Source organism: Dermochelys coriacea, chromosome 3 (genome assembly GCF_009764565.3).
Source record: "Dermochelys coriacea isolate rDerCor1 chromosome 3, rDerCor1.pri.v4, whole genome shotgun sequence".
Classification (NCBI taxonomy): Eukaryota; Metazoa; Chordata; order Testudines; family Dermochelyidae; genus Dermochelys; species Dermochelys coriacea.
Window position 1 is genome coordinate 200,257,719 of NC_050070.1, and position 6,000 is coordinate 200,263,718.

At 42.7% G+C, this 6,000-nt stretch overlaps 1 long non-coding RNA gene across 1 annotated transcript in view; it reads left to right on the forward strand.

Annotated features, from left to right (window-relative positions):
- LOC122459580 overlaps nt 1-5,574 on the forward strand; it is a 52,924-nt gene extending 47,350 nt beyond the window's left edge. Inside the window, exon 3 of the long non-coding RNA XR_006280371.1 lies at nt 4,694-5,574. This is a non-coding gene — a long non-coding RNA (uncharacterized LOC122459580). The remainder of the gene's footprint in view (nt 1-4,693) is intronic.
- Nucleotides 5,575-6,000: the final 426 nt, after the last annotated feature.

The window sequence follows — 6,000 nt, forward strand, 5'->3', positions numbered from 1 at the left end:
TCTTCCCCATTTCCCCCCCACACCCCTTCTTCCAACTTACCACTGAAGGGGGAGGGGACCCAACCCCCTTAAATTTTCAAAACAAAACCTTTTTGATAATTTTGAATAACTGAAAAGCTACTTGCAGAAAAAATATTTTGAATGTTTTTTTTTTAATTTTGCTAACGCTCTTTACAATGTTTCGTTGGCCAGCTGTGTGGAACCCTTTCCAAAACTCTGGCTGGGCAATCCCAATAATTCCAATCATGCATAAAGGGCATTTAACCACCTTCATCTATCGTTGAGAACTCCGATTGAAAATTAAGGTTGTCTGAAGTGCCAGAGTCTTTGGTGGTGGTGGTCGGGAAATATAAAGTGTAGACGACCTAGGATTAAGTCCTTTTTTTTTTTTTTTAACTATATTATGTTGTCATTCAGAGTCATGACAGATGCCAAACTCTTCTTTGAATTACGAGATGTCAGTCGCTCACTTACCACATGCTTACCAATGGGGTGCAGGGGACACAAATATGTACATTTTCTTTTGATGTGAACAGCATTTCCAGACTCTTATTTCAATGACGGATTGAGTCATTTGTGCAATGAATTCTGGCACTGGTATTCATACCACCACATCTGTTTTCTATACGCTTGTTGGCTTTCACTGGCACCAGCATTGATGACGGTATCAAAATGTCTTGATGCATTAGCGAGCATTTTACCACAACTGACTCTTGCTTGTGACCTCCCTCCCTCTATGCCTTTTCCAAATGACTCGGCTATGTTAAGAGAGAGTGTTTCCAGGTTTCACTTTTTGAAAAGCTTTGTGTACGGGGTCAGCTGGGTGGGAAGGAGGAGACTAGGGGCAAAGGACAGTCAAAGAATATTCACCCATCACTAGATTGCAAAACAGGTTTGTAAATCACCGTCATTTAGAATAAACTCCTGATAAATCCAAACTGAAGATCACTCCATCTGCAGTAGAGAGCTATCCATCCTGTAGCAAAATATCAACATGATTCTTCTCTTCCAATGGGCTTTGACTGGGTCCATAAGCATATATATAACTTTAAGCAGAGAGTAGTTGCCGTGATTTCAATGAGTCTACTCATGCATTTCAACTTATGTGCATGCTTGCTGAATTGAGGCCTCTTAAAAAAAGGAAGAGTTATAAAGTTTTAACATTTTGCACCTTCAGAAGCAAATAGATTTTTAGGTTATGGGAATCTTGTTTGTAAGGGCCTTGGAGCAAGGTGCTAACATTTTCTTTGTTGGTAAAGCCCCATGCACACCTATAATGCTGTATAGATTGGAAGCTGTTTGGGGTAGGGGCCATCTGTGTTCTCTGTCTGTACCACACCTAGCACAATGGGGCCTGGTCAATGACGGGCTCCTAGGTGCTACTGTAATACAAATAATAGTGATAGATAGATAAATAACTATTTTGAGTTTACCATCTCAGGAAACCATTTCCAAAGATGGGAAGAAAAGAGCTTACCTCAATGGTCCTCTTGTGAGTACTGATTTTTTTGTAACCACTGGACCAAAGGACCTATTTCATTAGGATGGTGGTGAAGCACTGTAACGGGTTACCTAGGGAGGTGGTGGAATCTCCATACTTAGAGGTTTTTAAGGCCTGGCTTAACAAAGCCCTGGCTGGGATGATTTAGTTGGAGTTGGTCCTGCTTTGAGCAGGGCGTTGGACTAGATGACCTCCTGAGGTCTCTTCCAACCCTATGATTCTATGATGCTCACTCCTGCACTGACTGGGCACTCCCATGGCTAGAGAGGAACCAAACCTCAACACTGGGCTTTCATGCAGAGGGTTGCCTATAGTGCATTTACCCTAAGTCTACAGTAAGAGCACTCACATGCTCGTAGATGGACTAGAAGATGACCATGGTACAATGATTTTTACATAAAGCAAAAAGGTCAAGGGATCCAGACAATCTTCCTCTCAGTTTTCTACACAAGTGGGGTGGCTGTCGTGTCTCTGGGTGAGAGAGAAGGGTGGTAAAATTTCAGTCATACTCTTGCCCCCAGCTGCCTGCCAGCTGGGGGAACATCAGGGCTCAGAGAGGTAACTCTAGACTGGTTTGGGTAAGTTTGAGTTTATCTTTCTCCGCAGCAAAGTGCTCCGACAACAGGAACAAAATCCTAGTTTAACACTGTTGCTCTACATAAGCAAGATGAAATAACATGTTCTATGTAGTTTTGTGTTGCCTGTAGTGTACGCTTGTTTACTTTGTAAATGAACACCACAATTTTATCATTCTTTTCGATGTTACCATATTTAAAGGTATATTCGGTCAAAATGTCCCTCAGATACAGTATCCTGAAAATCTCTGCGTAATCTGGATGGGCCTGTCAGACTTCATTAGCTGCAAAAGCAGGAGAGCATTTGAAACACAGACCCTGGCACACTGTAAAAACCATTGTCTTGTTCAAAGTCAAGCTGTGAAAACTGTACCTTACAGCATCACACTGCAACATATGATAAGTGCTGAGGAGAGACAGTAGTGAAGGGTCTGAGACAAGACAGCCAGGCAGGCCGCACAGCAAGAAAGGGTCTGTATGAATTCTGTGATGGATCCAAGGCAAGGAATGCGGTGGGCACTTAGTGAATAAGAATTAATGGCACTAATTGCACTGGGGTTTGATCTATCAGACAGAGAAAGTCAAAATGAGCCCAAGGAGATCCCCATTAATGTAATAACAGGAGTAAATTGTATTAGCTGATCGGTATGTTTTAAAAGGAGAACCACAGCCAATTAATTTTTTTTAAATATTAAACTGGCTTGTGTCAGAATAGAGGACTGGGATAGCCCAAGGTGTTGGCAATGGAAAAATGATGGCTTTCGCCTCTTGCTCCATGTTTTAAGTGCAATCCAGGTTGGTAATAACTGCCAGGGGAAAACTCCGACTCAAAATCCATAAGAGCCCCCACCATGTCTTCCTTCAGGTCATTCCTCAGAACTCTCCTTTGCTGTAAGACTCACAACCAATGGCAATCTGATAAAGGCTAGGGCGTGGCCAGTTGTGATCGCCACTCCTGATTGGCTAAGGCCAGGTCTACATTACAGACCAATATCACTATAACTCCAATGCTCAGGGGTGTGAAAAATCCAGACCCCTTCCGAGCAACATAGTTATACTGACCTAATCACCCACTTAGACAGCACTATGTTGATGGGAGAGTTTCTCCTGTCAACATAGCTACCACCTTTGAGGGAGGTGGATTAACTACGCTGACAGGAGAAGCTCTCCTATATGTTTGAACTGTACCTAGTACAAGCGGCACAATCTGGTTTGGCCTTTGGGTGCTACCATAATACAATTGTTTGCTAATGAAACAATAGCAGCAGCTAAAATATGTTGCATTCTGATAAGTGTTCAGTGGCCCGGGTGAAATGATCTGATGATCTTCATTCTGAATAGGCAAGTGTTTGCATCACAAAACTGCTCCGTCACAGATTACCTCTATGATCTTGGGGAAGTCACTTAGTCTCTCTGTGTTTCAGGTTCCCATCTCTACAATGCGGATAATAGGATTGCCCTGCCTCACAGGCAGATTCTGAGAGTAAATGCTTTGCAGATTGCTGTAGAATCAGAGTGCCTCACAATGGGGCCATGCAAGTACGTGACATAAAGAGACAGAGAGAACACACTGCAGTTGAAATCCTTATCATCCATCTCAATTAAAGGGTTGAATAGCAGACTGAATTTCTTTCTCATTTTTAAAGATGATCTCTCCAGATCAGGGTTGAGATACACATAAGATGAATAAAATATTTTGTAGGCCCCACCCCAAAGAGCTTATCTTTTTTGTTATCGATGTGTAAAGTGCCTATACATGGTAGGGCTTTGATCCATGACTGGGTCACCTAGGTGCTATTTCAGTACTACTACTAATAATAATGTTAGCAGATCAGCTAGGAGAAGCTGCTGTTGCTAATATAGCATCACTTTTGCTGATAAAAAGATTCTTGTGGCTTTTAATTTGACACTGTTCATGAGTAAATACAGAATTTTTTAAAAATGTTCCTAATATGTATGCTGCTAATTTAATAGGATGCATTTCCATTGTGTCTATTACTCAAGGAGGATCTCTTAGCACTTCACAAACCCCAATCAAGCCTTGCAGCTCCTCCTTGGAGAAGCGAAGTATTTGTTCTCTCCATTTTTTTTTCTGTAGATGGGGAACCCATGCAATTTAGTGGAAAAGTGACTTGACCAAGATCACATAAGAAGTTTGTGGCAGTGCTGGGGATAGAATGCAGATTCCCTGACTCCCCTTCTGGTGCCATACCCACAAAGATGCCCTTTCTCCACACCCCTTTCTAAAAAGGCTACTTGCTTGTGGCAGGATCACAGCGTTCTTATGGGGTATTTACAGCAGCTGGGATCATTTGGGTGGAAATCTTGTATAACATACAAAGATGGAACATGTCTGGCATAACAAAATTCTGCTGTCATTTCTTATTATTCACTACTCTGGCTGTACAATATCCATCTAGACCAATTTAATCCAACCTTGGTTTTGCAAACTTCAAGTGACGGAAGGAATAGGAAACCGTGGAAATAACATGTCAATTGCTGTTCCAAAGCAAGTCAATGCCCATAATAGCTGCATTCTATAACATGGGGATTGGTTGTTCAGGGTAGGAGCATAGCTTATTTTCTGACTACGTAACAGAAATCTCCATCACAACAGGCACCCACGAATGCTTCTCAGCAGAGAGGACAATGGCTGAATGGGCATGAAGATGGAACCTACCATCCAGGATGAAGCACTTTGATGGGACCGCACCAGGGTAGCTTATCCTGCTACTGCCTTGTGACAGTCTGCGCCTCAAAGTAGCACCCTGGAACCCTCATAATCACCATGGTGAAATTATGATAAATTTTGTATGGAATATGCCTTGTGAGGTATTATCTGAAATGTCTCGATCTGTTGAACATTTATGTCCTGTCGGATTGTATGTGCTGTCGTCATAGGTGAAGATATGAAGCATTGCTCTATGTGTTACTGAAATACATTGTGAGTTTGGGAGATGCCCACAACCAACGTTTCAATTGCAACAAAGAACCAGCCAGATGTGTGTGCTGCTGGGCCATTAAAGGAATCCACGCTCCCAACTCTGGCCATCCCAGAGACTTCTCAGAGAGGGCATGTAGGCAATGGAGACTGATTGACCAATGGGGACTACCTGATCCCCAGGTCACAGCAAAGATCTTCCCAGAAAGCTGGAAGAAAATATAAAAGAGGGGAAGTGACATCATCACTTGGTCTCTCTCCTGCCCCAACTCAACACCTGGAGGAACATCGGCAGGATAAATACTTTGAACTGTGGAAGGGTGGTCCCAGGCTGGAAAAGGGAGTCCAGTCTGTGTATGGAGGATCTGTAACCTGTTTGTACCATCTGTCAGGGTGAGACCCTGCTTGAATCCAATCTGGTTTAGTCTGTAGAACTTAGACTGCACATTACTTTTTATTTCTTAAGTACCCAACGCTAATCTCTATGCCTGCTATTTATAATCACTTAAATCTATCTTTCTGTAGTTAATAAACCTGTTTTTATGTTTTCCCTAAAACCAATGTGTTTTGCTTGAAGTGCTTGGGGGAAATCGGCTCAGTTTACAGAATCTAGTGTGTCCACTCCATATAGAGGGAGAGGCGAACTGGTTAATGAACTTATGCTGGCCAGGCTTCTGACCAGAGCAGGATGGTAGAGTTCTGGGGTGCAAGACTGGGGAGTTGGCTGAAACCTCTCTGTTGGTTCATGAGTGGCTGGGAGAACGTTCATGTAACTCAGCTGGGTGTGTCCCTGCCTGTGAATAGCTATGTAAGGCCTTGTCTCTATGGTTTTGCTGACCCAAACAGTGGAGGTATACACACTACAAAGCTACTGTTGATGGCAAAACTCTGCTGTTTTGCTGACAAAGTAAAACTGCCTTGACAAAAGGCATAGTGCTCTTCCCAGCAAAGTTAAAGAGATGAAGTATCAGTGTAGACGCTGT